This window comes from Eleutherodactylus coqui, unplaced genomic scaffold (assembly GCF_035609145.1).
Source record: "Eleutherodactylus coqui strain aEleCoq1 unplaced genomic scaffold, aEleCoq1.hap1 HAP1_SCAFFOLD_117, whole genome shotgun sequence".
NCBI lineage: Eukaryota > Metazoa > Chordata > Amphibia > Anura > Eleutherodactylidae > Eleutherodactylus > Eleutherodactylus coqui.
Genome location: NW_027102100.1, coordinates 260,691 through 281,992, shown reverse-complemented (window position 1 = coordinate 281,992; position 21,302 = coordinate 260,691). Strand labels below are relative to the sequence as shown.

General features: G+C 56.7%; 101 pseudogenes; all 101 read left to right on the top strand.

The window, feature by feature from the left end:
* The first annotated feature begins 78 nt into the window (after positions 1 to 78).
* LOC136596026 (5S ribosomal RNA) lies at positions 79 to 197 on the top strand (annotated as a pseudogene).
* Positions 198 to 277: 80 nt separating this feature from the next.
* LOC136596909 (5S ribosomal RNA) lies at positions 278 to 396 on the top strand (annotated as a pseudogene).
* An 80-nt stretch (positions 397 to 476) lies between these two features.
* Positions 477 to 599, top strand: LOC136597465 (5S ribosomal RNA; annotated as a pseudogene).
* An 80-nt stretch (positions 600 to 679) lies between these two features.
* Positions 680 to 798, top strand: LOC136596024 (5S ribosomal RNA; annotated as a pseudogene).
* Positions 799 to 878: 80 nt separating this feature from the next.
* Positions 879 to 997, top strand: LOC136596929 (5S ribosomal RNA; annotated as a pseudogene).
* Positions 998 to 1,077: 80 nt separating this feature from the next.
* LOC136596023 (5S ribosomal RNA) lies at positions 1,078 to 1,196 on the top strand (annotated as a pseudogene).
* Positions 1,197 to 1,276: 80 nt separating this feature from the next.
* On the top strand, positions 1,277 to 1,395 carry LOC136596022 (5S ribosomal RNA; annotated as a pseudogene).
* Positions 1,396 to 1,475: 80 nt separating this feature from the next.
* LOC136596891 (5S ribosomal RNA) lies at positions 1,476 to 1,594 on the top strand (annotated as a pseudogene).
* Positions 1,595 to 1,674: 80 nt separating this feature from the next.
* On the top strand, positions 1,675 to 1,793 carry LOC136596498 (5S ribosomal RNA; annotated as a pseudogene).
* Positions 1,794 to 1,873: 80 nt separating this feature from the next.
* On the top strand, positions 1,874 to 1,992 carry LOC136596021 (5S ribosomal RNA; annotated as a pseudogene).
* Positions 1,993 to 2,072: 80 nt separating this feature from the next.
* LOC136596020 (5S ribosomal RNA) lies at positions 2,073 to 2,191 on the top strand (annotated as a pseudogene).
* Positions 2,192 to 2,271: 80 nt separating this feature from the next.
* On the top strand, positions 2,272 to 2,390 carry LOC136597111 (5S ribosomal RNA; annotated as a pseudogene).
* Positions 2,391 to 2,470: 80 nt separating this feature from the next.
* On the top strand, positions 2,471 to 2,589 carry LOC136596019 (5S ribosomal RNA; annotated as a pseudogene).
* Positions 2,590 to 2,669: 80 nt separating this feature from the next.
* Positions 2,670 to 2,788, top strand: LOC136596017 (5S ribosomal RNA; annotated as a pseudogene).
* Positions 2,789 to 2,868: 80 nt separating this feature from the next.
* Positions 2,869 to 2,987, top strand: LOC136596968 (5S ribosomal RNA; annotated as a pseudogene).
* An 80-nt stretch (positions 2,988 to 3,067) lies between these two features.
* On the top strand, positions 3,068 to 3,186 carry LOC136596016 (5S ribosomal RNA; annotated as a pseudogene).
* An 80-nt stretch (positions 3,187 to 3,266) lies between these two features.
* On the top strand, positions 3,267 to 3,385 carry LOC136597060 (5S ribosomal RNA; annotated as a pseudogene).
* An 80-nt stretch (positions 3,386 to 3,465) lies between these two features.
* Positions 3,466 to 3,584, top strand: LOC136597787 (5S ribosomal RNA; annotated as a pseudogene).
* An 80-nt stretch (positions 3,585 to 3,664) lies between these two features.
* LOC136596015 (5S ribosomal RNA) lies at positions 3,665 to 3,783 on the top strand (annotated as a pseudogene).
* An 80-nt stretch (positions 3,784 to 3,863) lies between these two features.
* On the top strand, positions 3,864 to 3,982 carry LOC136597567 (5S ribosomal RNA; annotated as a pseudogene).
* An 80-nt stretch (positions 3,983 to 4,062) lies between these two features.
* On the top strand, positions 4,063 to 4,181 carry LOC136597775 (5S ribosomal RNA; annotated as a pseudogene).
* Positions 4,182 to 4,261: 80 nt separating this feature from the next.
* On the top strand, positions 4,262 to 4,380 carry LOC136596013 (5S ribosomal RNA; annotated as a pseudogene).
* An 80-nt stretch (positions 4,381 to 4,460) lies between these two features.
* On the top strand, positions 4,461 to 4,579 carry LOC136596012 (5S ribosomal RNA; annotated as a pseudogene).
* Positions 4,580 to 4,659: 80 nt separating this feature from the next.
* Positions 4,660 to 4,778, top strand: LOC136597164 (5S ribosomal RNA; annotated as a pseudogene).
* Positions 4,779 to 4,858: 80 nt separating this feature from the next.
* Positions 4,859 to 4,977, top strand: LOC136597275 (5S ribosomal RNA; annotated as a pseudogene).
* Positions 4,978 to 5,057: 80 nt separating this feature from the next.
* Positions 5,058 to 5,176, top strand: LOC136597478 (5S ribosomal RNA; annotated as a pseudogene).
* Positions 5,177 to 5,256: 80 nt separating this feature from the next.
* LOC136596010 (5S ribosomal RNA) lies at positions 5,257 to 5,375 on the top strand (annotated as a pseudogene).
* An 80-nt stretch (positions 5,376 to 5,455) lies between these two features.
* Positions 5,456 to 5,574, top strand: LOC136596607 (5S ribosomal RNA; annotated as a pseudogene).
* An 80-nt stretch (positions 5,575 to 5,654) lies between these two features.
* Positions 5,655 to 5,773, top strand: LOC136595920 (5S ribosomal RNA; annotated as a pseudogene).
* Positions 5,774 to 5,853: 80 nt separating this feature from the next.
* Positions 5,854 to 5,972, top strand: LOC136596009 (5S ribosomal RNA; annotated as a pseudogene).
* An 80-nt stretch (positions 5,973 to 6,052) lies between these two features.
* On the top strand, positions 6,053 to 6,171 carry LOC136596008 (5S ribosomal RNA; annotated as a pseudogene).
* An 80-nt stretch (positions 6,172 to 6,251) lies between these two features.
* LOC136596890 (5S ribosomal RNA) lies at positions 6,252 to 6,370 on the top strand (annotated as a pseudogene).
* Positions 6,371 to 6,450: 80 nt separating this feature from the next.
* On the top strand, positions 6,451 to 6,569 carry LOC136596497 (5S ribosomal RNA; annotated as a pseudogene).
* Positions 6,570 to 6,649: 80 nt separating this feature from the next.
* LOC136596007 (5S ribosomal RNA) lies at positions 6,650 to 6,768 on the top strand (annotated as a pseudogene).
* An 80-nt stretch (positions 6,769 to 6,848) lies between these two features.
* On the top strand, positions 6,849 to 6,967 carry LOC136596006 (5S ribosomal RNA; annotated as a pseudogene).
* An 80-nt stretch (positions 6,968 to 7,047) lies between these two features.
* LOC136597110 (5S ribosomal RNA) lies at positions 7,048 to 7,166 on the top strand (annotated as a pseudogene).
* An 80-nt stretch (positions 7,167 to 7,246) lies between these two features.
* LOC136596004 (5S ribosomal RNA) lies at positions 7,247 to 7,365 on the top strand (annotated as a pseudogene).
* Positions 7,366 to 7,445: 80 nt separating this feature from the next.
* Positions 7,446 to 7,564, top strand: LOC136596002 (5S ribosomal RNA; annotated as a pseudogene).
* An 80-nt stretch (positions 7,565 to 7,644) lies between these two features.
* Positions 7,645 to 7,763, top strand: LOC136596967 (5S ribosomal RNA; annotated as a pseudogene).
* Positions 7,764 to 7,843: 80 nt separating this feature from the next.
* LOC136596001 (5S ribosomal RNA) lies at positions 7,844 to 7,962 on the top strand (annotated as a pseudogene).
* An 80-nt stretch (positions 7,963 to 8,042) lies between these two features.
* Positions 8,043 to 8,161, top strand: LOC136597047 (5S ribosomal RNA; annotated as a pseudogene).
* Positions 8,162 to 8,241: 80 nt separating this feature from the next.
* On the top strand, positions 8,242 to 8,360 carry LOC136597763 (5S ribosomal RNA; annotated as a pseudogene).
* An 80-nt stretch (positions 8,361 to 8,440) lies between these two features.
* Positions 8,441 to 8,559, top strand: LOC136596000 (5S ribosomal RNA; annotated as a pseudogene).
* Positions 8,560 to 8,639: 80 nt separating this feature from the next.
* On the top strand, positions 8,640 to 8,758 carry LOC136597555 (5S ribosomal RNA; annotated as a pseudogene).
* An 80-nt stretch (positions 8,759 to 8,838) lies between these two features.
* On the top strand, positions 8,839 to 8,957 carry LOC136597751 (5S ribosomal RNA; annotated as a pseudogene).
* An 80-nt stretch (positions 8,958 to 9,037) lies between these two features.
* Positions 9,038 to 9,156, top strand: LOC136595999 (5S ribosomal RNA; annotated as a pseudogene).
* An 80-nt stretch (positions 9,157 to 9,236) lies between these two features.
* Positions 9,237 to 9,355, top strand: LOC136595998 (5S ribosomal RNA; annotated as a pseudogene).
* An 80-nt stretch (positions 9,356 to 9,435) lies between these two features.
* Positions 9,436 to 9,554, top strand: LOC136597163 (5S ribosomal RNA; annotated as a pseudogene).
* Positions 9,555 to 9,634: 80 nt separating this feature from the next.
* LOC136597274 (5S ribosomal RNA) lies at positions 9,635 to 9,753 on the top strand (annotated as a pseudogene).
* Positions 9,754 to 9,833: 80 nt separating this feature from the next.
* On the top strand, positions 9,834 to 9,952 carry LOC136597477 (5S ribosomal RNA; annotated as a pseudogene).
* Positions 9,953 to 10,032: 80 nt separating this feature from the next.
* LOC136595997 (5S ribosomal RNA) lies at positions 10,033 to 10,151 on the top strand (annotated as a pseudogene).
* Positions 10,152 to 10,231: 80 nt separating this feature from the next.
* Positions 10,232 to 10,350, top strand: LOC136596605 (5S ribosomal RNA; annotated as a pseudogene).
* Positions 10,351 to 10,430: 80 nt separating this feature from the next.
* Positions 10,431 to 10,549, top strand: LOC136595908 (5S ribosomal RNA; annotated as a pseudogene).
* Positions 10,550 to 10,629: 80 nt separating this feature from the next.
* Positions 10,630 to 10,748, top strand: LOC136597350 (5S ribosomal RNA; annotated as a pseudogene).
* An 80-nt stretch (positions 10,749 to 10,828) lies between these two features.
* Positions 10,829 to 10,947, top strand: LOC136595996 (5S ribosomal RNA; annotated as a pseudogene).
* Positions 10,948 to 11,027: 80 nt separating this feature from the next.
* LOC136595896 (5S ribosomal RNA) lies at positions 11,028 to 11,146 on the top strand (annotated as a pseudogene).
* An 80-nt stretch (positions 11,147 to 11,226) lies between these two features.
* On the top strand, positions 11,227 to 11,345 carry LOC136595995 (5S ribosomal RNA; annotated as a pseudogene).
* An 80-nt stretch (positions 11,346 to 11,425) lies between these two features.
* LOC136596966 (5S ribosomal RNA) lies at positions 11,426 to 11,544 on the top strand (annotated as a pseudogene).
* Positions 11,545 to 11,624: 80 nt separating this feature from the next.
* Positions 11,625 to 11,743, top strand: LOC136595994 (5S ribosomal RNA; annotated as a pseudogene).
* An 80-nt stretch (positions 11,744 to 11,823) lies between these two features.
* LOC136597420 (5S ribosomal RNA) lies at positions 11,824 to 11,942 on the top strand (annotated as a pseudogene).
* An 80-nt stretch (positions 11,943 to 12,022) lies between these two features.
* LOC136595991 (5S ribosomal RNA) lies at positions 12,023 to 12,141 on the top strand (annotated as a pseudogene).
* Positions 12,142 to 12,221: 80 nt separating this feature from the next.
* Positions 12,222 to 12,340, top strand: LOC136597135 (5S ribosomal RNA; annotated as a pseudogene).
* An 80-nt stretch (positions 12,341 to 12,420) lies between these two features.
* On the top strand, positions 12,421 to 12,539 carry LOC136597423 (5S ribosomal RNA; annotated as a pseudogene).
* An 80-nt stretch (positions 12,540 to 12,619) lies between these two features.
* On the top strand, positions 12,620 to 12,738 carry LOC136597101 (5S ribosomal RNA; annotated as a pseudogene).
* An 80-nt stretch (positions 12,739 to 12,818) lies between these two features.
* On the top strand, positions 12,819 to 12,937 carry LOC136595990 (5S ribosomal RNA; annotated as a pseudogene).
* Positions 12,938 to 13,017: 80 nt separating this feature from the next.
* Positions 13,018 to 13,136, top strand: LOC136597238 (5S ribosomal RNA; annotated as a pseudogene).
* An 80-nt stretch (positions 13,137 to 13,216) lies between these two features.
* On the top strand, positions 13,217 to 13,335 carry LOC136595989 (5S ribosomal RNA; annotated as a pseudogene).
* A 279-nt stretch (positions 13,336 to 13,614) lies between these two features.
* Positions 13,615 to 13,733, top strand: LOC136595988 (5S ribosomal RNA; annotated as a pseudogene).
* Positions 13,734 to 13,813: 80 nt separating this feature from the next.
* On the top strand, positions 13,814 to 13,932 carry LOC136595987 (5S ribosomal RNA; annotated as a pseudogene).
* Positions 13,933 to 14,012: 80 nt separating this feature from the next.
* LOC136595986 (5S ribosomal RNA) lies at positions 14,013 to 14,131 on the top strand (annotated as a pseudogene).
* An 80-nt stretch (positions 14,132 to 14,211) lies between these two features.
* LOC136597406 (5S ribosomal RNA) lies at positions 14,212 to 14,330 on the top strand (annotated as a pseudogene).
* A 278-nt stretch (positions 14,331 to 14,608) lies between these two features.
* Positions 14,609 to 14,727, top strand: LOC136597059 (5S ribosomal RNA; annotated as a pseudogene).
* Positions 14,728 to 14,807: 80 nt separating this feature from the next.
* Positions 14,808 to 14,926, top strand: LOC136597066 (5S ribosomal RNA; annotated as a pseudogene).
* Positions 14,927 to 15,006: 80 nt separating this feature from the next.
* On the top strand, positions 15,007 to 15,125 carry LOC136595883 (5S ribosomal RNA; annotated as a pseudogene).
* An 80-nt stretch (positions 15,126 to 15,205) lies between these two features.
* On the top strand, positions 15,206 to 15,324 carry LOC136596965 (5S ribosomal RNA; annotated as a pseudogene).
* Positions 15,325 to 15,404: 80 nt separating this feature from the next.
* On the top strand, positions 15,405 to 15,523 carry LOC136595985 (5S ribosomal RNA; annotated as a pseudogene).
* An 80-nt stretch (positions 15,524 to 15,603) lies between these two features.
* On the top strand, positions 15,604 to 15,722 carry LOC136597419 (5S ribosomal RNA; annotated as a pseudogene).
* Positions 15,723 to 15,802: 80 nt separating this feature from the next.
* On the top strand, positions 15,803 to 15,921 carry LOC136596486 (5S ribosomal RNA; annotated as a pseudogene).
* An 80-nt stretch (positions 15,922 to 16,001) lies between these two features.
* On the top strand, positions 16,002 to 16,120 carry LOC136597212 (5S ribosomal RNA; annotated as a pseudogene).
* An 80-nt stretch (positions 16,121 to 16,200) lies between these two features.
* LOC136597100 (5S ribosomal RNA) lies at positions 16,201 to 16,319 on the top strand (annotated as a pseudogene).
* An 80-nt stretch (positions 16,320 to 16,399) lies between these two features.
* On the top strand, positions 16,400 to 16,518 carry LOC136597009 (5S ribosomal RNA; annotated as a pseudogene).
* Positions 16,519 to 16,598: 80 nt separating this feature from the next.
* Positions 16,599 to 16,717, top strand: LOC136597236 (5S ribosomal RNA; annotated as a pseudogene).
* An 80-nt stretch (positions 16,718 to 16,797) lies between these two features.
* Positions 16,798 to 16,916, top strand: LOC136597542 (5S ribosomal RNA; annotated as a pseudogene).
* Positions 16,917 to 17,195: 279 nt separating this feature from the next.
* On the top strand, positions 17,196 to 17,314 carry LOC136595984 (5S ribosomal RNA; annotated as a pseudogene).
* Positions 17,315 to 17,394: 80 nt separating this feature from the next.
* On the top strand, positions 17,395 to 17,513 carry LOC136595983 (5S ribosomal RNA; annotated as a pseudogene).
* Positions 17,514 to 17,593: 80 nt separating this feature from the next.
* On the top strand, positions 17,594 to 17,712 carry LOC136595982 (5S ribosomal RNA; annotated as a pseudogene).
* Positions 17,713 to 17,792: 80 nt separating this feature from the next.
* LOC136597404 (5S ribosomal RNA) lies at positions 17,793 to 17,911 on the top strand (annotated as a pseudogene).
* Positions 17,912 to 18,189: 278 nt separating this feature from the next.
* LOC136595979 (5S ribosomal RNA) lies at positions 18,190 to 18,308 on the top strand (annotated as a pseudogene).
* An 80-nt stretch (positions 18,309 to 18,388) lies between these two features.
* Positions 18,389 to 18,507, top strand: LOC136597065 (5S ribosomal RNA; annotated as a pseudogene).
* An 80-nt stretch (positions 18,508 to 18,587) lies between these two features.
* Positions 18,588 to 18,706, top strand: LOC136595870 (5S ribosomal RNA; annotated as a pseudogene).
* An 80-nt stretch (positions 18,707 to 18,786) lies between these two features.
* On the top strand, positions 18,787 to 18,905 carry LOC136595978 (5S ribosomal RNA; annotated as a pseudogene).
* An 80-nt stretch (positions 18,906 to 18,985) lies between these two features.
* LOC136596964 (5S ribosomal RNA) lies at positions 18,986 to 19,104 on the top strand (annotated as a pseudogene).
* Positions 19,105 to 19,184: 80 nt separating this feature from the next.
* LOC136595977 (5S ribosomal RNA) lies at positions 19,185 to 19,303 on the top strand (annotated as a pseudogene).
* Positions 19,304 to 19,383: 80 nt separating this feature from the next.
* Positions 19,384 to 19,502, top strand: LOC136595976 (5S ribosomal RNA; annotated as a pseudogene).
* Positions 19,503 to 19,582: 80 nt separating this feature from the next.
* Positions 19,583 to 19,701, top strand: LOC136596485 (5S ribosomal RNA; annotated as a pseudogene).
* Positions 19,702 to 19,980: 279 nt separating this feature from the next.
* On the top strand, positions 19,981 to 20,099 carry LOC136597099 (5S ribosomal RNA; annotated as a pseudogene).
* An 80-nt stretch (positions 20,100 to 20,179) lies between these two features.
* Positions 20,180 to 20,298, top strand: LOC136597235 (5S ribosomal RNA; annotated as a pseudogene).
* Positions 20,299 to 20,378: 80 nt separating this feature from the next.
* On the top strand, positions 20,379 to 20,497 carry LOC136597234 (5S ribosomal RNA; annotated as a pseudogene).
* Positions 20,498 to 20,577: 80 nt separating this feature from the next.
* LOC136595975 (5S ribosomal RNA) lies at positions 20,578 to 20,696 on the top strand (annotated as a pseudogene).
* Positions 20,697 to 20,975: 279 nt separating this feature from the next.
* LOC136595974 (5S ribosomal RNA) lies at positions 20,976 to 21,094 on the top strand (annotated as a pseudogene).
* An 80-nt stretch (positions 21,095 to 21,174) lies between these two features.
* LOC136596940 (5S ribosomal RNA) lies at positions 21,175 to 21,293 on the top strand (annotated as a pseudogene).
* Positions 21,294 to 21,302: the final 9 nt, after the last annotated feature.

Here is a 21,302-nt window from a genome sequence, read left to right as displayed (position 1 = left end):
TAAGGCCGTGAGTAGGTTTCTTTCCTTTTCGGAGGTGCGTTCGCACTGCAGAAAGCCCATAGGAAAGGAGGAGGAGCTGTCAACGGGCATTCTAAGCTGAATGTGCCTGCTCTCGTCAGATCGCGGCCGCCAGCCAGCTTGAGGCCTGGCAAGTACCAGTATGGGTGACCGGCTGGGAATCCCAGGTCCCGTTGACTTTTAAGGCCGTGAGTAGGTTTCTTTCCATTTCGGAGGTGCGTTCGCACTGCAGAAAGCCCATAGGAAAGGAGGAGGAGCTGTCAACGGGCATTCTAAGCTGAATGTGCCTGCTCTCGTCAGAAAGCGGCCGCCAGCCAGCTTGAGGCCTGGCAAGTACCAGTATGGGTGACCGGCTGGGAATCCCAGGTCCCGTTGACTTTTAAGGCCGTGAGTAGGTTGCTTTCGTTTTCGGAGGTGCGTTCGCACTGCAGAAAGCCCATAGGAAAGGAGGAGGAGCTGTCAACGGGCATTCTAAGCTGAATGTGCCTGCTCTCGTCAGATCGCGGCCGCCAGCCAGCCAGCTTGAGGCCTGGCAAGTACCAGTATGGGTGACCGGCTGGGAATCCCAGGTCCCGTTGACTTTTAAGGCCGTGAGTAGGTTTCTTTCCTTTTCGGAGGTGCGTTTGCACTGCAGAAAGCCCATAGGAAAGGAGGAGGAGCTGTCAACGGGCATTCTAAGCTGAATGTGCCTGCTCTCGTCAGATCGCGGCCGCCAGCCAGCTTGAGGCCTGGCAAGTACCAGTATGGGTGACCGGCTGGGAATCCCAGGTCCCGTTGACTTTTAAGGCCGTGAGTAGGTTTCTTTCCTTTTCGGAGGTGCGTTCGCACTGCAGAAAGCCCATAGGAAAGGAGGAGGAGCTGTCAACGGGAATTCTAAGCTGAATGTGCCTGCTCTCGTCAGATCGCGGCCGCCAGCCAGCTTTAGGCCTGGCAAGTACCAGTATGGGTGACCGGCTGGGAATCACAGGTCCCGTTGACTTTTAAGGCCGTGAGTAGGTTTCTTTCCTTTTCGGAGGTGCGTTCGCACTGCAGAAAGCCCATAGGAAAGGAGGAGGAGCTGTCAACGGGCATTCTAAGCTGAATGTGCCTGCTCTCGTCAGATCGCGGCCGCCAGCCAGCTTGAGGCCTGGCAAGTACCAGTATGGGTGACCGGCTGGGAATCCCAGGTCCCGTTGACTTTTAAGGCCGTGAGTAGGTTTCTTTCCGTTTCGGAGGTGCGTTCGCACTGCAGAAAGCCCATAGGAAAGGAGGAGGAGCTGTCAACGGGCATTCTAAGCTGAATGTGCCTGCTCTCGTCAGATCGCGGCCGCCAGCCAGCTTGAGGCCTGGCAAGTACCAGTATGGGTGACCGGCTGGGAATCCCAGGTCCCGTTGACTTTTAAGGCCGTGAGTAGGTTTCTTTCCTTTTCGGAGGTGCGTTCGCACTGCAGAAAGCCCATAGGAAAGGAGGGGGAGCTGTCAACGGGCATTCTAAGCTGAATGTGCCTGCTCTCGTCAGATCGCGGCCGCCAGCCAGCTTGAGGCCTGGCAAGTACCAGTATGGTTGACCGGCTGGGAATCCCAGGTCCCGTTGACTTTTAAGGCCGTGAGTAGGTTTCTTTCCTTTTCGGAGGTGCGTTCGCACTGCAGAAAGCCCATAGGAAAGGAGGGGGAGCTGTCAACGGGCATTCTAAGCTGAATGTGCCTGCTCTCGTCAGATCGCGGCCGCCAGCCAGCTTGAGGCCTGGCAAGTACCGGTATGGGTGACCGGCTGGGAATCCCAGGTCCCGTTGACTTTTAAGGCCGTGAGTAGGTTTCTTTCCTTTTCGGAGGTGCGTTCGCACTGCAGAAAGCCCATAGGAAAGGAGGAGGAGCTGTCAACGGGCATTCTAAGCTGAATGTGCCTGCTCTCGTCAGATCGCGGCCGCCAGCCAGCTTGAGGCCTGGCAAGTACCAGTATGGGTGACCGGCTGGGAATCCCAGGTCCCGTTGACTTTTAAGGCCGTGAGTAGGTTTCTTTCCTTTTCGGAGGTGCGTTCGCACTGCAGAAAGCCCATAGGAAAGGAGGAGGAGCTGTCAACGGGCATTCTAAGCTGAATGTGCCTGCTCTCGTCAGATCGCGGCCGCCAGCCAGCTTGAGGCCTGGCAAGTACCAGTATGGGTGACCGGCTGGGAATCCCAGGTCCCGTTGACTTTTAAGGCCGTGAGTAGGTTCCTTTCCTTTTCGGAGGTGCGTTCGCACTGCAGAAAGCCCATAGGAAAGGAGGCGGAGCTGTCAACAGGCATTCTAAGCTGAATGTGCCTGCTCTCGTCAGATCGCGGCCGCCAGCCAGCTTGAGGCCTGGCAAGTACCAGTATGGGTGACCGGCTGGGAATCCTAGGTCCTGTTGACTTTTAAGGCCGTGAGTAGGTTTCTTTCCTTTTCGAGGGTGCGTTCGCACTGCAGAAAGCCCATAGGAAAGGAGAAGGCACTGTCAACGGGCATTCTAAGCTGAATGTGCCTGCTCTCGTCAGATCGCGGCCGCCAGCCAGCTTGAGGCCTGGCAAGTACCAGTATGGGTGACCGGCTGGGAATCCCAGGTCCCGTTGACTTTTAAGGCCGTGAGTAGGTTTCTTTCCTTTTCGGAGGTGCGTTCGCACTGCAGAAAGCCCATAGGAAAGGAGGAGGAGCTGTCAACGGGCATTCTAAGCTGAATGTGCCTGCTCTCGTCAGATCGCGGCCGCCAGCCAGCTTGAGGCCTGGCAAGTACCAGTATGGGTGACCGGCTGGGAATCCCAGGTCCCGTTGACTTTTAAGGCCGTGAGTAGGTTTCTTTCCTTTTCGGAGGTGCGTTCGCACTGCAGAAAGCCCATAGGAAAGGAGGAGGAGCTGTCAACGGGCATTCTAAGCTGAATGTGCCTGCTCTCGTCAGATCGTGGCCGCCAGCCAGCTTGAGGCCTGGCAAGTACCAGTATGGGTGACCGGCTGGGAATCCCAGGTCCCGTTGACTTTTAAGGCCGTGAGTAGGTTTCTTTCCTTTTCGGAGGTGCGTTCGCACTGCAGAAAGCCCATAGGAAAGGAGGAGGAGCTGTCAACGGGCATTCTAAGCTGAATGTGCCTGCTCTCGTCAGATCGCGGCCGCCAGCCAGCTTGAGGCCTGGCAAGTACCAGTATGGGTGACCGGCTGGGAATCCCAGGTCCCGTTGACTTTTAAGGCCGTGAGTAGGTTTCTTTCCTTTTCGGAGGTGCGTTCGCACTGCAGAAAGCCCATAGGAAAGGAGGAGGAGCTGTCAACGGGCATTCTAAGCTGAATGTGCCTGCTCTCGTCAGATCGCGGCCGCCAGCCAGCTTGAGGCCTGGCAAGTACCAGTATGGGTGACCGTCTGGGAATCCCAGGTCCTGTTGACTTTTAAGGCCGTGAGTAGGTTTCTTTCCTTTTCGGAGGTGCGTTCGCACTGCAGAAAGCCCATAGGAAAGGAGGAGGAGCTGTCAACGGGCATTCTAAGCTGAATGTGCCTGCTCTCGTCAGATCGCAGCCGCCAGCCAGCTTGAGGCCTGGCAAGTACCAGTATGGGTGACCGGCTGGGAATCCCAGGTCCCGTTGACTTTTAAGGCCGTGAGTAGGTTTCTTTCCTTTTCGGAGGTGCGTTCGCACTGCAGAAAGCCCATAGGAAAGGAGGAGAAGCTGTCAACGGGCATTCTAAGCTGAATGTGCCTGCTCTCGTCAGATCGCGGCCGCCAGCCAGCTTGAGGCCTGGCAAGTACCAGTATGGGTGACCGGCTGGGAATCCCAGGTCCCGTTGACTTTTAAGGCCGTGAGTAGGTTTCTTTCCTTTTCGGAGGTGCGTTCGCACTGCAGAAAGCCCATAGGAAAGGAGGAGGAGCTGTCAACGGGCATTCTAAGCTGAATGTGCCTGCTCTCGTCAGATCGCGGCCGCCAGGCAGCTTGAGGCCTGGCAAGTACCAGTATGGGTGACCGGCTGGGAATCCCAGGTCCCGTTGACTTTTAAGGCCGTGAGTAGGTTCCTTTCCGTTTCGGAGGTGCGTTCGCACTGCAGAAAGCCCATAGCAAAGGGGGAGGAGCTGTCAACGGGCATTCTAAGCTGAATGTGCCTGCTCTCGTCAGATCGCAGCCGCCAGCCAGCTTGAGGCCTGGCAAGTACCAGTATGGGTGACCGGCTGGGAATCCCAGGTCCCGTTGACTTTTAAGGCCGTGAGTAGGTTGCTTTCCTTTTCGGAGGTGCGTTCGCACTGCAGAAAGCCCATAGGAAAGGAGGAGGAGCTGTCAACGGGCATTCTAAGCTGAATGTGCCTGCTCTCGTCAGATCGCGGCCGCCAGCCAGCTTGAGGCCTGGCAAGTACCAGTATGGGTGACCGGCTGGGAATCCCAGGTCCCGTTGACTTTTAAGGCCGTGAGTAGGTTTCTTTCCTTTTTGGAGGTGCGTTCGCACTGCAGAAAGCCCATAGGAAAGGAGGAGGAGCTGTCAACGGGCATTCTAAGCTGAATGTGCCTGCTCTCGTCAGATCGCGGCCGCCAGCCAGCTTGAGGCCTGGCAAGTACCAGTATGGGTGACCGGCTGGGAATCCCAGGTCCCGTTGACTTTTAAGGCCGTGAGTAGGTTTCTTTCCTTTTCGGAGGTGCGTTCGCACTGCAGAAAGCCCATAGGAAAGGAGGCGGAGCTGTCAACGGGCATTCTAAGCTGAATGTGCCTGCTCTTGTCAGATCGCGGCCGCCAGCCAGCTTGAGGCCTGGCAAGTACCAGTATGGGTGACCGGCTGGGAATCCCAGGTCCCGTTGACTTTTAAGGCCGTGAGTAGGTTGCTTTCCTTTTCGGAGGTGCGTTCGCACTGCAGAAAGCCCATAGGAAAGGAGGAGGAGCTGTCAACGGGCATTCTAAGCTGAATGTGCCTGCTCTCGTCAGATCGCGGCCGCCAGCCAGCTTGAGGCCTGGCAAGTACCAGTATGGGTGACCGGCTGGGCATCCCAGGTCCCGTTGACTTTTAAGGCCGTGAGTAGGTGTCTTTCCTTTTCGGAGGTGCGTTCACACTGCAGAAAGCCCATAGGAAAGGAGGAGGAGCTGTCAACGGGCATTCTAAGCTGAATGTGCCTGCTCTCGTCAGATCGCGGCCACCAGCCAGCTTGAGTCCTGGCAAGTACCAGTATGGGTGACCGGCTTGGAATCCCAGGTCCCGTTGACTTTTAAGGCCGTGAGTAGGTTTCTTTCCTTTTCGGAAGTGCGTTCGCACTGCAGAAAGCCCATAGGAAAGGAGGAGGAGCTGTCAACGGGCATTCTAAGCTGAATGTGCCTGCTCTCGTCAGATCGCGGCCGCCAGCCAGCTTGAGGCCTGGCAAGTACCAGTATGGGTGACCGGCTGGGAATCCCAGGTCCCGTTGACTTTTAAGGCCGTGAGCAGGTTGCTTTCCTTTTCGGAGGTGCGTTCGCACTGCAGAAAGCCCATAGGAAAGGAGGAGGAGCTGTCAACGGGCATTCTAAGCTGAATGTGCCTGCTCTCATCAGATCGCGGCCGCCAGCCAGCTTGAGGCCTGGCAAGTACCAGTATGGGTGACCGGCAGGGAATCCCAGGTCCCGTTGACTTTTAAGGCCGTGAGTAGGTTGCTTTCCTTTTCGGAGGTGCGTTCGCACTGCAGAAAGCCCATAGGAAAGGAGGAGGAGCTGTCAACGGGCATTCTAAGCTGAATGTACCTGCTCTCGTCAGATCGCGGCCGCCAGCCAGCTTGAGGCCTGGCAAGTACCAGTATGGGTGACCGGCTGGGAATCCCAGGTCCCGTTGACTTTTAAGGCCGTGAGTAGGTTTCTTTCCGTTTCGGAGGTGCGTTCGCACTGCAGAAAGCCCATAGGAAAGGAGGAGGAGCTGTCAACGGGCATTCTAAGCTGAATGTGCCTGCTCTCGTCAGATCGCGGCCGCCAGCCAGCTTGAGGCCTGGCAAGTACCAGTATGGGTGACCGGCTGGGAATCCCAGGTCCCGTTGACTTTTAAGGCCGTGAGTAGGTTTCTTTCCGTTTCGGAGGTGCGTTCGCACTGCAGAAAGCCCATAGGAAAGGAGGAGGAGCTGTCAACGGGCATTCTAAGCTGAATGTGCCTGCTCTCGTCAGATCGCGGCCGCCAGCCAGCTTGAGGCCTGGCAAGTACCAGTATGGGTGACCGGCTGGGAATCCCAGGTCCCGTTGACTTTTAAGGCCGTGAGTAGGTTTCTTTCCTTTTCGGAGGTGCGTTCGCACTGCAGAAAGCCCATAGGAAAGGAGGGGGAGCTGTCAACGGGCATTCTAAGCTGAATGTGCCTGCTCTCGTCAGATCGCGGCCGCCAGCCAGCTTGAGGCCTGGCAAGTACCAGTATGGTTGACCGGCTGGGAATCCCAGGTCCCGTTGACTTTTAAGGCCGTGAGTAGGTTTCTTTCCTTTTCGGAGGTGCGTTCGCACTGCAGAAAGCCCATAGGAAAGGAGGGGGAGCTGTCAACGGGCATTCTAAGCTGAATGTGCCTGCTCTCGTCAGATCGCGGCCGCCAGCCAGCTTGAGGCCTGGCAAGTACCGGTATGGGTGACCGGCTGGGAATCCCAGGTCCCGTTGACTTTTAAGGCCGTGAGTAGGTTTCTTTCCTTTTCGGAGGTGCGTTCGCACTGCAGAAAGCCCATAGGAAAGGAGGAGGAGCTGTCAACGGGCATTCTAAGCTGAATGTGCCTGCTCTCGTCAGATCGCGGCCGCCAGCCAGCTTGAGGCCTGGCAAGTACCAGTATGGGTGACCGGCTGGGAATCCCAGGTCCCGTTGACTTTTAAGGCCGTGAGTAGGTTTCTTTCCTTTTCGGAGGTGCGTTCGCACTGCAGAAAGCCCATAGGAAAGGAGGAGGAGCTGTCAACGGGCATTCTAAGCTGAATGTGCCTGCTCTCGTCAGATCGCGGCCGCCAGCCAGCTTGAGGCCTGGCAAGTACCAGTATGGGTGACCGGCTGGGAATCCCAGGTCCCGTTGACTTTTAAGGCCGTGAGTAGGTTCCTTTCCTTTTCGGAGGTGCGTTCGCACTGCAGAAAGCCCATAGGAAAGGAGGCGGAGCTGTCAACAGGCATTCTAAGCTGAATGTGCCTGCTCTCGTCAGATCGCGGCCGCCAGCCAGCTTGAGGCCTGGCAAGTACCAGTATGGGTGACCGGCTGGGAATCCTAGGTCCTGTTGACTTTTAAGGCCGTGAGTAGGTTTCTTTCCTTTTCGAGGGTGCGTTCGCACTGCAGAAAGCCCATAGGAAAGGAGAAGGCACTGTCAACGGGCATTCTAAGCTGAATGTGCCTGCTCTCGTCAGATCGCGGCCGCCAGCCAGCTTGAGGCCTGGCAAGTACCAGTATGGGTGACCGGCTGGGAATCCCAGGTCCCGTTGACTTTTAAGGCCGTGAGTAGGTTTCTTTCCTTTTCGGAGGTGCGTTCGCACTGCAGAAAGCCCATAGGAAAGGAGGAGGAGCTGTCAACGGGCATTCTAAGCTGAATGTGCCTGCTCTCGTCAGATCGCGGCCGCCAGCCAGCTTGAGGCCTGGCAAGTACCAGTATGGGTGACCGGCTGGGAATCCCAGGTCCCGTTGACTTTTAAGGCCGTGAGTAGGTTTCTTTCCTTTTCGGAGGTGCGTTCGCACTGCAGAAAGCCCATAGGAAAGGAGGAGGAGCTGTCAACGGGCATTCTAAGCTGAATGTGCCTGCTCTCGTCAGATCGTGGCCGCCAGCCAGCTTGAGGCCTGGCAAGTACCAGTATGGGTGACCGGCTGGGAATCCCAGGTCCCGTTGACTTTTAAGGCCGTGAGTAGGTTTCTTTCCTTTTCGGAGGTGCGTTCGCACTGCAGAAAGCCCATAGGAAAGGAGGAGGAGCTGTCAACGGGCATTCTAAGCTGAATGTGCCTGCTCTCGTCAGATCGCGGCCGCCAGCCAGCTTGAGGCCTGGCAAGTACCAGTATGGGTGACCGGCTGGGAATCCCAGGTCCCGTTGACTTTTAAGGCCGTGAGTAGGTTTCTTTCCTTTTCGGAGGTGCGTTCGCACTGCAGAAAGCCCATAGGAAAGGAGGAGGAGCTGTCAACGGGCATTCTAAGCTGAATGTGCCTGCTCTCGTCAGATCGCGGCCGCCAGCCAGCTTGAGGCCTGGCAAGTACCAGTATGGGTGACCGTCTGGGAATCCCAGGTCCTGTTGACTTTTAAGGCCGTGAGTAGGTTTCTTTCCTTTTCGGAGGTGCGTTCGCACTGCAGAAAGCCCATAGGAAAGGAGGAGGAGCTGTCAACGGGCATTCTAAGCTGAATGTGCCTGCTCTCGTCAGATCGCAGCCGCCAGCCAGCTTGAGGCCTGGCAAGTACCAGTATGGGTGACCGGCTGGGAATCCCAGGTCCCGTTGACTTTTAAGGCCGTGAGTAGGTTTCTTTCCTTTTCGGAGGTGCGTTCGCACTGCAGAAAGCCCATAGGAAAGGAGGAGAAGCTGTCAACGGGCATTCTAAGCTGAATGTGCCTGCTCTCGTCAGATCGCGGCCGCCAGCCAGCTTGAGGCCTGGCAAGTACCAGTATGGGTGACCGGCTGGGAATCCCAGGTCCCGTTGACTTTTAAGGCCGTGAGTAGGTTTCTTTCCTTTTCGGAGGTGCGTTCGCACTGCAGAAAGCCCATAGGAAAGGAGGAGGAGCTGTCAACGGGCATTCTAAGCTGAATGTGCCTGCTCTCGTCAGATCGCGGCCGCCAGGCAGCTTGAGGCCTGGCAAGTACCAGTATGGGTGACCGGCTGGGAATCCCAGGTCCCGTTGACTTTTAAGGCCGTGAGTAGGTTCCTTTCCGTTTCGGAGGTGCGTTCGCACTGCAGAAAGCCCATAGCAAAGGGGGAGGAGCTGTCAACGGGCATTCTAAGCTGAATGTGCCTGCTCTCGTCAGATCGCAGCCGCCAGCCAGCTTGAGGCCTGGCAAGTACCAGTATGGGTGACCGGCTGGGAATCCCAGGTCCCGTTGACTTTTAAGGCCGTGAGTAGGTTGCTTTCCTTTTCGGAGGTGCGTTCGCACTGCAGAAAGCCCATAGGAAAGGAGGAGGAGCTGTCAACGGGCATTCTAAGCTGAATGTGCCTGCTCTCGTCAGATCGCGGCCGCCAGCCAGCTTGAGGCCTGGCAAGTACCAGTATGGGTGACCGGCTGGGAATCCCAGGTCCCGTTGACTTTTAAGGCCGTGAGTAGGTTTCTTTCCTTTTTGGAGGTGCGTTCGCACTGCAGAAAGCCCATAGGAAAGGAGGAGGAGCTGTCAACGGGCATTCTAAGCTGAATGTGCCTGCTCTCGTCAGATCGCGGCCGCCAGCCAGCTTGAGGCCTGGCAAGTACCAGTATGGGTGACCGGCTGGGAATCCCAGGTCCCGTTGACTTTTAAGGCCGTGAGTAGGTTTCTTTCCTTTTCGGAGGTGCGTTCGCACTGCAGAAAGCCCATAGGAAAGGAGGCGGAGCTGTCAACGGGCATTCTAAGCTGAATGTGCCTGCTCTTGTCAGATCGCGGCCGCCAGCCAGCTTGAGGCCTGGCAAGTACCAGTATGGGTGACCGGCTGGGAATCCCAGGTCCCGTTGACTTTTAAGGCCGTGAGTAGGTTGCTTTCCTTTTCGGAGGTGCGTTCGCACTGCAGAAAGCCCATAGGAAAGGAGGAGGAGCTGTCAACGGGCATTCTAAGCTGAATGTGCCTGCTCTCGTCAGATCGCGGCCGCCAGCCAGCTTGAGGCCTGGCAAGTACCAGTATGGGTGACCGGCTGGGCATCCCAGGTCCCGTTGACTTTTAAGGCCGTGAGTAGGTGTCTTTCCTTTTCGGAGGTGCGTTCACACTGCAGAAAGCCCATAGGAAAGGAGGAGGAGCTGTCAACGGGCATTCTAAGCTGAATGTGCCTGCTCTCGTCAGATCGCGGCCACCAGCCAGCTTGAGTCCTGGCAAGTACCAGTATGGGTGACCGGCTTGGAATCCCAGGTCCCGTTGACTTTTAAGGCCGTGAGTAGGTTTCTTTCCTTTTCGGAAGTGCGTTCGCACTGCAGAAAGCCCATAGGAAAGGAGGAGGAGCTGTCAACGGGCATTCTAAGCTGAATGTGCCTGCTCTCGTCAGATCGCGGCCGCCAGCCAGCTTGAGGCCTGGCAAGTACCAGTATGGGTGACCGGCTGGGAATCCCAGGTCCCGTTGACTTTTAAGGCCGTGAGCAGGTTGCTTTCCTTTTCGGAGGTGCGTTCGCACTGCAGAAAGCCCATAGGAAAGGAGGAGGAGCTGTCAACGGGCATTCTAAGCTGAATGTGCCTGCTCTCATCAGATCGCGGCCGCCAGCCAGCTTGAGGCCTGGCAAGTACCAGTATGGGTGACCGGCAGGGAATCCCAGGTCCCGTTGACTTTTAAGGCCGTGAGTAGGTTGCTTTCCTTTTCGGAGGTGCGTTCGCACTGCAGAAAGCCCATAGGAAAGGAGGAGGAGCTGTCAACGGGCATTCTAAGCTGAATGTACCTGCTCTCGTCAGATCGCGGCCGCCAGCCAGCTTGAGGCCTGGCAAGTACCAGTATGGGTGACCGGCTGGGAATCCCAGGTCCCGTTGACTTTTAAGGCCGTGAGTAGGTTTCTTTCCGTTTCGGAGGTGCGTTCGCACTGCAGAAAGCCCATAGGAAAGGAGGAGGAGCTGTCAACGGGCATTCTAAGCTGAATGTGCCTGCTCTCGTCAGATCGCGGCCGCCAGCCAGCTTGAGGCCTGGCAAGTACCAGTATGGGTGACCGGCTGGGAATCCCATGTCCCGTTGACTTTTAAGGCCGTGAGTAGGTTGCTTTCCTTTTCGGAGGTGCGTTCGCACTGCAGAAAGCCCATAGGAAAGGAGGAGGAGCTGTCAACGGGCATTCTAAGCTGAATGTGCCTGCTCTCGTCAGATCGCGGCCGCCAGCCAGCTTGAGGCCTGGCAAGTACCAGTATGGGTGACCGGCTGGGAATCCCAGGTCCCGTTGACTTTTAAGGCCGTGAGTAGGTTTCTTTCCTTTTCGGAGGTGCGTTCGCACTGCAGAAAGCCCATAGGAAAGGAGGAGGAGCTGTCAACGGGCATTCTAAGCTGAATGTACCTGCTCTCGTCAGATCGCGGCCGCCAGCCAGCTTGAGGCCTGGCAAGTACCAGTATGGGTGACCGGCTGGGAATCCCAGGTCCCGTTGACTTTTAAGGCCGTGAGTAGGTTTCTTTCCTTTTCGGAGGTGCGTTCGCACTGCAGAAAGCCCATAGGAAAGGAGGAGGAGCTGTCAACGGGCATTCTAAGCTGAATGTGCCTGCTCTCGTCAGATCGCGGCCGCCAGCCAGCTTGAGGCCTGGCAAGTACCAGTATGGGTGACCGGCTGGGAATCCCAGGTCCCGTTGACTTTTAAGGCCGTGAGTAGGTTGCTTTCCTTTTCGGAGGTGCGTTCGCACTGCAGAAAGCCCATAGGAAAGGAGGAGGAGCTGTCAACGGGCATTCTAAGCTGAATGTGCCTGCTCTCGTCAGATCGTGGCCGCCAGCCAGCTTGAGGCCTGGCAAGTACCAGTATGGGTGACCGGCTGGGAATCCCAGGTCCCGTTGACTTTTAAGGCCGTGAGTAGGTTTCTTTCCTTTTCGGAGGTGCGTTCGCACTGCAGAAAGCCCATAGGAAAGGAGGAGGAGCTGTCAACGGGCATTCTAAGCTGAATGTGCCTGCTCTCGTCAGATCGCGGCCGCCAGCCAGCTTGAGGCCTGGCAAGTACCAGTATGGGTGACCGGCTGGGAATCCCAGGTCCCGTTGACTTTTAAGGCCGTGAGTAGGTTTCTTTCCTTTTCGGAGGTGCGTTCGCACTGCAGAAAGCCCATAGGAAAGGAGGAGGAGCTGTCAACGGGCATTCTAAGCTGAATGTGCCTGCTCTCGTCAGATCGCGGCCGCCAGCCAGCTTGAGGCCTGGCAAGTACCAGTATGGGTGACCGGCTGGGAATCCCAGTTCCCGTTGACTTTTAAAGCCGTGAGTAGGTTGCTTTCCTTTTCGGAGGTGCGTTCGCACTGCAGAAAGCCCATAGGAAAGGAGGAGGAGCTGTCAACGGGCATTCTAAGCTGAATGTGCCTGCTCTCGTCAGATCGCGGCCGCCAGCCAGCTTGAGGCCTGGCAAGTACCAGTATGGGTGACCGGCTGGGAATCCCAGGTCCCGTTGACTTTTAAGGCCGTGAGTAGGTTGCTTTCCTTTTCGGAGGTGCGTTCGCACTGCAGAAAGCCCATAGGAAAGGAGGAGGAGCTCTCAACGGGCATTCTAAGCTGAATGTGCCTGCTCTCGTCAGATCGCGGCCGCCAGCCAGCTTGAGGCCTGGCAAGTACCAGTATGGGTGACCGGCTGGGAATCCCAGGTCCCGTTGACTTTTAAGGCCGTGAGTAGGTTTCTTTCCTTTTCGGAGGTGCGTTCGCACTGCAGAAAGCCCATAGGAAAGGAGGAGGAGCTGTCAATGGACATTCTAAGCTGAATGTGCCTGCTCTCGTCAGATCGCGGCCGCCAGCCAGCTTGAGGCCTGGCAAGTACCACTATGGGTGACCGGCTGGGAATCCCAGGTCCCGTTGACTTTTAAGGCCGTGAGTAGGTTGCTTTCCTTTTCGGAGGTGCGTTCGCACTGCAGAAAGCCCATAGGAAAGGAGGAGGAGCTGTCAACGGGCATTCTAAGCTGAATGTGCCTGCTCTCGTCAGATCACGGCCGCCAGCCAGCTTGAGGCCTGGCAAGTACCAGTATGGGTGACCGGCTGGGAATCCCAGGTCCCGTTGACTTTTAAGGCCGTGAGTAGGTTTCTTTCCTTTTCGGAGGTGCGTTCGCACTGCAGAAAGCCCATAGGAAAGGAGGAGGAGCTGTCAACGGGCATTCTAAGCTGAATGTGCCTGCTCTCGTCAGATCGCGGCCGCCAGCCAGCTTGAGGCCTGGCAAGTACCAGTATGGGTGACCGGCTGGGAATCCCAGGTCCCGTTGACTTTTAAGGCCGTGAGTAGGTTTCTTTCCTTTTTGGAGGTGCGTTCGCACTGCAGAAAGCCCACAGGAAAGGAGGAGGAGCTGTCAACAGGCATTCTAAGCTGAATGTGCCTGCTCTCGTCAGATCGCGGCCGCCAGCCAGCTTGAGGCCTGGCAAGTACCAGTATGGGTGACCGGCTGGGAATCCCAGGTCCCGTTGACTTTTAAGGCCGTGAGTAGGTTTCTTTCCTTTTCGGAGGTGCGTTCGCACTGCAGAAAGCCCGTAGGAAAGGAGGAGGAGCTGTCAACGGGCATTCTAAGCTGAATGTGCCTGCTCTCGTCAGATCGCGGCCGCCAGCCAGCTTGAGGCCTGGCAAGTACCAGTATGGGTGACCGGCTGGGAATCCCAGGTCCCGTTGACTTTTAAGGCCGTGAGTAGGTTGCTTTCCTTTTCGGAGGTGCGTTCGCACTGCAGAAAGCCCATAGGAAAGGAGGAGGAGCTCTCAACGGGCATTCTAAGCTGAATGTGCCTGCTCTCGTCAGATCGCGGCCGCCAGCCAGCTTGAGGCCTGGCAAGTACCAGTATGGGTGACCGGCTGGGAATCCCATGTCCCGTTGAATTTTAAGGCCGTGAGTAGGTTGCTTTCCTTTTCGGAGGTGCGTTCGCACTGCAGAAAGCCCATAGGAAAGGAGGAGGAGCTGTCAACGGGCATTCTAAGCTGAATGTGCCTGCTCTCGTCAGATCGCGGCCGCCAGCCAGCTTGAGGCCTGGCAAGTACCAGTATGGGTGACCGGCTGGGAATCCCAGGTCCCGTTGACTTTTAAGGCCGTGAGTAGGTTGCTTTCCTTTTCGGAGGTGCGTTCACACTGCAGAAAGCCCATAGGAAAGGAGGAGGAGCTGTCAACGGGCATTCTAAGCTGAATGTGCCTGCTCTCGTCAGATCGCGGCCGCCAGCCAGCTTGAGGCCTGGCAAGTACCAGTATGGGTGACCGGCTGGGAATCCCAGGTCCCGTTGACTTTTAAGGCCGTGAGTAGGTTTCTTTCCTTTTTGGAGGTGCGTTCGCACTGCAGAAAGCCCATAGGAAAGGAGGAGGAGCTGTCAACGGGCATTCTAAGCTGAATGTGCCTGCTCTCGTCAGATCGCGGCCGCCAGCCAGCTTGAGGCCTGGCAAGTACCAGTATGGGTGACCGGCTGGGAATCCCAGGTCCCGTTGACTTTTAAGGCCGTGAGTAGGTTTCTTTCCTTTTCGGAGGTGCGTTCGCACTGCAGAAAGCCCGTAGGAAAGGAGGAGGAGCTGTCAACGGGCATTCTAAGCTGAATGTGCCTGCTCTCGTCAGATCGCGGCCGCCAGCCAGCTTGAGGCGTGGCAAGTACCAGTATGGGTGACCGGCTGGGAATCCCAGGTCCCGTTGACTTTTAAGGCTGTGAGTAGGTTGCTTTCCTTTTCGGAGGTGCGTTCGCACTGCAGAAAGCCCATAGGAAAGGAGGAGGAGCTCTCAACGGGCATCTAAGCTGAATGTGCCTGCTCTCGTCAGATCGCGGCCGCCAGCCAGCTTGAGGCCTGGCAAGTACCAGTATGGGTGACCGGCTGGGAATCCCATGTCCCGTTGAATTTTAAGGCCGTGAGTAGGTTGCTTTCCTTTTCGGAGGTGCGTTCGCACTGCAGAAAGCCCATAGGAAAGGAGGAGGAGCTGTCAACGGGCATTCTAAGCTGAATGTGCCTGCTCTCGTCAGATCGCGGCCGCCAGCCAGCTTGAGGCCTGGCAAGTACCAGTATGGGTGACCGGCTGGGAATCCCAGGTCCCGTTGAATTTTAAGGCCGTGAGTAGGTTTCTTTCCTTTTCGGAGGTGCGTTCACACTGCAGAAAGCCCATAGGAAAGGAGGAGGAGCTGTCAACGGGCATTCTAAGCTGAATCTGCCTGCTCTCGTTAGATCGCGGCCGCCAGCCAGCTTGAGGCCTGGCAAGTACCAGTATGGGTGACCGGCTGGGAATCCCAGGTCCCGTTGACTTTTAAGGCCGTGAGTAGGTTTCTTTCCTTTTCGGAGGTGCGTTCGCACTGCAGAAAGCCCATAGGAAAGGAGGAGGAGCTGTCAACGGGCATTCTAAGCTGAATGTACCTGCTCTCGTCAGATCGCGGCCGCCAGCCAGCTTGAGGCCTGGCAAGTACCAGTATGGGTGACCGGCTGGGAATCCCAGGTCCCGTTGACTTTTAAGGCCGTGAGTAGGTTTCTTTCCTTTTCGGAGGTGCGTTCGCACTGCAGAAAGCCCATAGGAAAGGAGGAGGAGCTGTCAACGGGCATTCTAAGCTGAATGTGCCTGCTCTCGTCAGATCGTGGCCGCCAGCCAGCTTGAGGCCTGGCAAGTACCAGTATGGGTGACCGGCTGGGAATCCCAGGTCCCGTTGACTTTTAAGGCCGTGAGTAGGTTTCTTTCCTTTTCGGAGGTGCGTTCGCACTGCAGAAAGCCCATAGGAAAGGAGGAGGAGCTGTCAACGGGCATTCTAAGCTGAATGTGCCTGCTCTCGTCAGATCGCGGCCGCCAGCCAGCTTGAGGCCTGGCAAGTACCAGTATGGGTGACCGGCTGGGAATCCCAGGTCCCGTTGACTTTTAAGGCCGTGAGTAGGTTTCTTTCCTTTTCGGAGGTGCGTTCGCACTGCAGAAAGCCCATAGGAAAGGAGGAGGAGCTGTCAACGGGCATTCTAAGCTGAATGTGCCTGCTCTCGTCAGATCGCGGCCGCCAGCCAGCTTGAGGCCTGGCAAGTACCAGTATGGGTGACCGGCTGGGAATCCCAGTTCCCGTTGACTTTTAAGGCCGTGAGTAGGTTGCTTTCCTTTTCGGAGGTGCGTTCGCACTGCAGAAAGCCCATAGGAAAGGAGGAGGAGCTGTCAACGGGAATTCTAAGCTGAATGCGCCTGCTCTCGTCAGATCGCGGCCGCCAGCCAGCTTGAGGCCTGGCAAGTACCAGTATGGGTGACCGGCTGGGAATCCCAGGTCCCGTTGACTTTTAAGGCCGTGAGTAGGTTTCTTTCCTTTTCGGAGGTGCGTTCGCACTGCAGAAAGCCCATAGGAAAGGAGGAGGAGCTGTCAATGGACATTCTAAGCTGAATGTGCCTGCTCTCGTCAGATCGCGGCCGCCAGCCAGCTTGAGGCCTGGCAAGTACCAGTATGGGTGACCGGCTGGGAATCCCAGGTCCCGTTGACTTTTAAGGCCGTGAGTAGGTTGCTTTCCTTTTCGGAGGTGCGTTCGCACTGCAGAAAGCCCATAGGAAAGGAGGAGGAGCTGTCAACGGGCATTCTAAGCTGAATGTGCCTGCTCTCGTCAGATCACGGCCGCCAGCCAGCTTGAGGCCTGGCAAGTACCAGTATGGGTGACCGGCTGGGAATCCCAGGTCCCGTTGACTTTTAAGGCCGTGAGTAGGTTTCTTTCCTTTTCGGAGGTGCGTTCGCACTGCAGAAAGCCCATAGGAAAGGAGGAGGAGCTGTCAACGAGCATTCTAAGCTGAATGTGCCTGCTCTCGTCAGATCGCGGCCGCCAGCCAGCTTGAGGCCTGGCAAGTACCAGTATGGGTGACCGGCTGGGAATCCCAGGTCCCGTTGACTTTTAAGGCCGTGAGTAGGTTTCTTTCCTTTTTGGAGGTGCGTTCGCACTGCAGAAAGCCCATAGGAAAGGAGGAGGAGCTGTCAACAGGCATTCTAAGCTGAATGTGCCTGCTCTCGTCAGATCGCGGCCGCCAGCCAGCTTGAGGCCTGGCAAGTACCAGTATGGGTGACCGGCTGGGAATCCCAGGTCCCGTTGACTTTTAAGGCCGTGAGTAGGTTTCTTTCCTTTTCGGAGGTGCGTTCGCACTGCAGAAAGCCCGTAGGAAAGGAGGAGGAGCTGTCAACGGGCATTCTAAGCTGAATGTGCCTGCTCTCGTCAGATCGCGGCCGCCAGGCAGCTTGAGGCCTGGCAAGTACCAGTATGGGTGACCGGCTGGGAATCCCAGGTCCCGTTGACTTTTAAGGCCGTGAGTAGGTTGCTTTCCTTTTCGGAGGTGCGTTCGCACTGCAGAAAGCCCATAGGAAAGGAGGAGGAGCTCTCAACGGGCATTCTAAGCTGAATGTGCCTGCTCTCGTCAGATCGCGGCCGCCAGCCAGCTTGAGGCCTGGCAAGTACCAGTATGGGTGACCGGCTGGGAATCCCATGTCCCGTTGAATTTTAAGGCCGTGAGTAGGTTGCTTTCCTTTTCGGAGGTGCGTTCGCACTGCAGAAAGCCCATAGGAAAGGAGGAGGAGCTGTCAACGGGCATTCTAAGCTGAATGTGCCTGCTCTCGTCAGATCGCGGCCGCCAGCCAGCTTGAGGCCTGGCAAGTACCAGTATGGGTGACCGGCTGGGAATCCCAGGTCCCGTTGACTTTTAAGGCCGTGAGTAGGTTGCTTTCCTTTTCGGAGGTGCGTTCACACTGCAGAAAGCCCATAGGAAAGGAGGAGGAGCTGTCAACGGGCATTCTAAGCTGAATGTGCCTGCTCTCGTCAGATCGCGGCCGCCAGCCAGCTTGAGGCCTGGCAAGTACCAGTATGGGTGACCGGCTGGGAATCCCAGGTCCCGTTGACTTTTAAGGCCGTGAGTAGGTTTCTTTCCTTTTTGGAGGTGCGTTCGCACTGCAGAAAGCCCATAGGAAAGGAGGAGGAGCTGTCAACGGGCATTCTAAGCTGAATGTGCCTGCTCTCGTCAGATCGCGGCCGCCAGCCAGCTTGAGGCCTGGCAAGTACCAGTATGGGTGACCGGCTGGGAATCCCAGGTCCCGTTGACTTTTAAGGCCGTGAGTAGGTTTCTTTCCTTTTCGGAGGTGCGTTCGCACTGCAGAAAGCCCGTAGGAAAGGAGGAGGAGCTGTCAACGGGCATTCTAAGCTGAATGTGCCTGCTCTCGTCAGATCGCGGCCGCCAGCCAGCTTGAGGCGTGGCAAGTACCAGTATGGGTGACCGGCTGGGAATCCCAGGTCCCGTTGACTTTTAAGGCCGTGAGTAGGTTGCTTTCCTTTTCGGAGGTGCGTTCGCACTGCAGAAAGCCCATAGGAAAGGAGGAGGAGCTCTCAACGGGCATCTAAGCTGAATGTGCCTGCTCTCGTCAGATCGCGGCCGCCAGCCAGCTTGAGGCCTGGCAAGTACCAGTATGGGTGACCGGCTGGGAATCCCATGTCCCGTTGAATTTTAAGGCCGTGAGTAGGTTGCTTTCCTTTTCGGAGGTGCGTTCGCACTGCAGAAAGCCCATAGGAAAGGAGGAGGAGCTGTCAACGGGCATTCTAAGCTGAATGTGCCTGCTCTCGTCAGATCGCGGCCGCCAGCCAGCTTGAGGCCTGGCAAGTACCAGTATGGGTGACCGGCTGGGAATCCCAGGTCCCGTTGACTTTTAAGGCCGTGAGTAGGTTTCTTTCCTTTTCGGAGGTGCGTTCACACTGCAGAAAGCCCATAGGAAAGGAGGAGGAGCTGTCAACGGGCATTCTAAGCTGAATCTGCCTGCTCTCGTTAGATCGCGGCCGCCAGCCAGCTTGAGGCCTGGCAAGTACCAGTATGGGTGACCGGCTGGGAATCCCAGGTCCCGTTGACTTTTAAGGCCGTGAGTAGGTTTCTTTCCTTTTCGGAGGTGCGTTCGCACTGCAGAAAGCCCATAGGAAAGGAGGAGGAGCTGTCAACGGGCATTCTAAGCTGAATGTACCTGCTCTCGTCAGATCGCGGCCGCCAGCCAGCTTGAGGCCTGGCAAGTACCAGTATGGGTGACCGGCTGGGAATCCCAGGTCCCGTTGACTTTTAAGGCCGTGAGTAGGTTTCTTTCCTTTTCGGAGGTGCGTTCGCACTGCAGAAAGCCCATAGGAAAGGAGGAGGAGCTGTCAACGGGCATTCTAAGCTGAATGTGCCTGCTCTCGTCAGATCGCGGCCGCCAGCCAGCTTGAGGCCTGGCAAGTACCAGTATGGGTGACCGGCTGGGAATCCCAGGTCCCGTTGACTTTTAAGGCCGTGAGTAGGTTGCTTTCCTTTTCGGAGGTGCGTTCGCACTGCAGAAAGCCCATAGGAAAGGAGGAGGAGCTGTCAACGGGCATTCTAAGCTGAATGTGCCTGCTCTCGTCAGATCGTGGCCGCCAGCCAGCTTGAGGCCTGGCAAGTACCAGTATGGGTGACCGGCTGGGAATCCCAGGTCCCGTTGACTTTTAAGGCCGTGAGTAGGTTTCTTTCCTTTTCGGAGGTGCGTTCGCACTGCAGAAAGCCCATAGGAAAGGAGGAGGAGCTGTCAACGGGCATTCTAAGCTGAATGTGCCTGCTCTCGTCAGATCGCGGCCGCCAGCCAGCTTGAGGCCTGGCAAGTACCAGTATGGGTGACCGGCTGGGAATCCCAGGTCCCGTTGACTTTTAAGGCCGTGAGTAGGTTTCTTTCCTTTTCGGAGGTGCGTTCGCACTGCAGAAAGCCCATAGGAAATGAGGAGGAGCTGTCAACGGGCATTCTAAGCTGAATGTGCCTGCTCTCGTCAGATCGCGGCCGCCAGCCAGCTTGAGGCCTGGCAAGTACCAGTATGGGTGACCGGCTGGGAATCCCAGGTCCCGTTGACTTTTAAGGCCGTGAGTAGGTTGCTTTCCTTTTCGGAGGTGCGTTCGCACTGCAGAAAGCCCATAGGAAAGGAAGAGGAGCTGTCAACGGGAATTCTAAGCTGAATGCGCCTGCTCTCGTCAGATCGCGGCCGCCAGCCAGCTTGAGGCCTGGCAAGTACCAGTATGGGTGACCGGCTGGGAATCCCAGGTCCCGTTGACTTTTAAGGCCGTGAGTAGGTTTCTTTCCTTTTCGGAGGTGCGTTCGCACTGCAGAAAGCCCATAGGAAAGGAGGAGGAGCTGTCAATGGACATTCTAAGCTGAATGTGCCTGCTCTCGTCAGATCGCGCCCGCCAGCCAGCTTGAGGCCTGGCAAGTACCAGTATGGGTGACCGGCTGGGAATCCCAGGTCCCGTTGACTTTTAAGGCCGTGAGTAGGTTGCTTTCCTTTTCGGAGGTGCGTTCGCACTGCAGAAAGCCCATAGGAAAGGAGGAGGAGCTGTCAACGGGCATTCTAAGCTGAATGTGCCTGCTCTCGTCAGATCACGGCCGCCAGCCAGCTTGAGGCCTGGCAAGTACCAGTATGGGTGACCGGCTGGGAATCCCAGGTCCCGTTGACTTTTAAGGCCGTTAGTAGGTTTCTTTCCTTTTCGGAGGTGCGTTCGCACTGCAGAAAGCCCATAGGAAAGGAGGAGGAGCTGTCAACAGGCATTCTAAGCTGAATGTGCCTGCTCTCGTCAGATCGCGGCCGCCAGCCAGCTTGAGGCCTGGCAAGTACCAGTATGGGTGACCGGCTGGGAATCCCAGGTCCCGTTGACTTTTAAGGCCGTGAGTAGGTTTCTTTCCTTTTCGGAGGTGCGTTCGCACTGCAGAAAGCCCATAGGAAAGGAGGAGGAGCTGTCAACAGGCATTCTAAGCTGAATGTGCCTGCTCTCGTCAGATCGCGGCCGCCAGCCAGCTTGAGGCCTGGCAAGTACCAGTATGGGTGACCGGCTGGGAATCCCAGGTCCCGTTGACTTTTAAGGCCGTGAGTAGGTTTCTTTCCTTTTCGGAGGTGCGTTCGCACTGCAGAAAGCCCGTAGGAAAGGAGGAGGAGCTGTCAACGGGCATTCTAAGCTGAATGTGCCTGCTCTCGTCAGATCGCGGCCGCCAGCCAGCTTGAGGCCTGGCAAGTACCAGTATGGGTGACCGGCTGGGAATCCCAGGTCCCGTTGACTTTTAAGGCCGTGAGTAGGTTGCTTTCCTTTTCGGAGGTGCGTTCGCACTGCAGAAAGCCCATAGGAAAGGAAGAGGAGCTCTCAACGGGCATTCTAAGCTGAATGTGCCTGCTCTCGTCAGATCGCGGCCGCCAGCCAGCTTGAGGCCTGGCAAGTACCAGTATGGGTGACCGGCTGGGAATCCCATGTCCCGTTGAATTTTAAGGCCGTGAGTAGGTTGCTTTCCTTTTCGGAGGTGCGTTCGCACTGCAGAAAGCCCATAGGAAAGGAGGAGGAGCTGTCAACGGGCATTCTAAGCTGAATGTGCCTGCTCTCGTCAGATCGCGGCCGCCAGCCAGCTTGAGGCCTGGCAAGTACCAGTATGGGTGACCGGCTGGGAATCCCAGGTCCCGTTGACTTTTAAGGCCGTGAGTAGGTTGCTTTCCTTTTCGGAGGTGCGTTCACACTGCAGAAAGCCCATAGGAAAGGAGGAGGAGCTGTCAACGGGCATTCTAAGCTGAATGTGCCTGCTCTCGTCAGATCGCGGCCGCCAGCCAGCTTGTGGCCTGGCAAGTACCAGTATGGGTGACCGGCTGGGAATCCCAGGTCCCGTTGACTTTTAAGGCC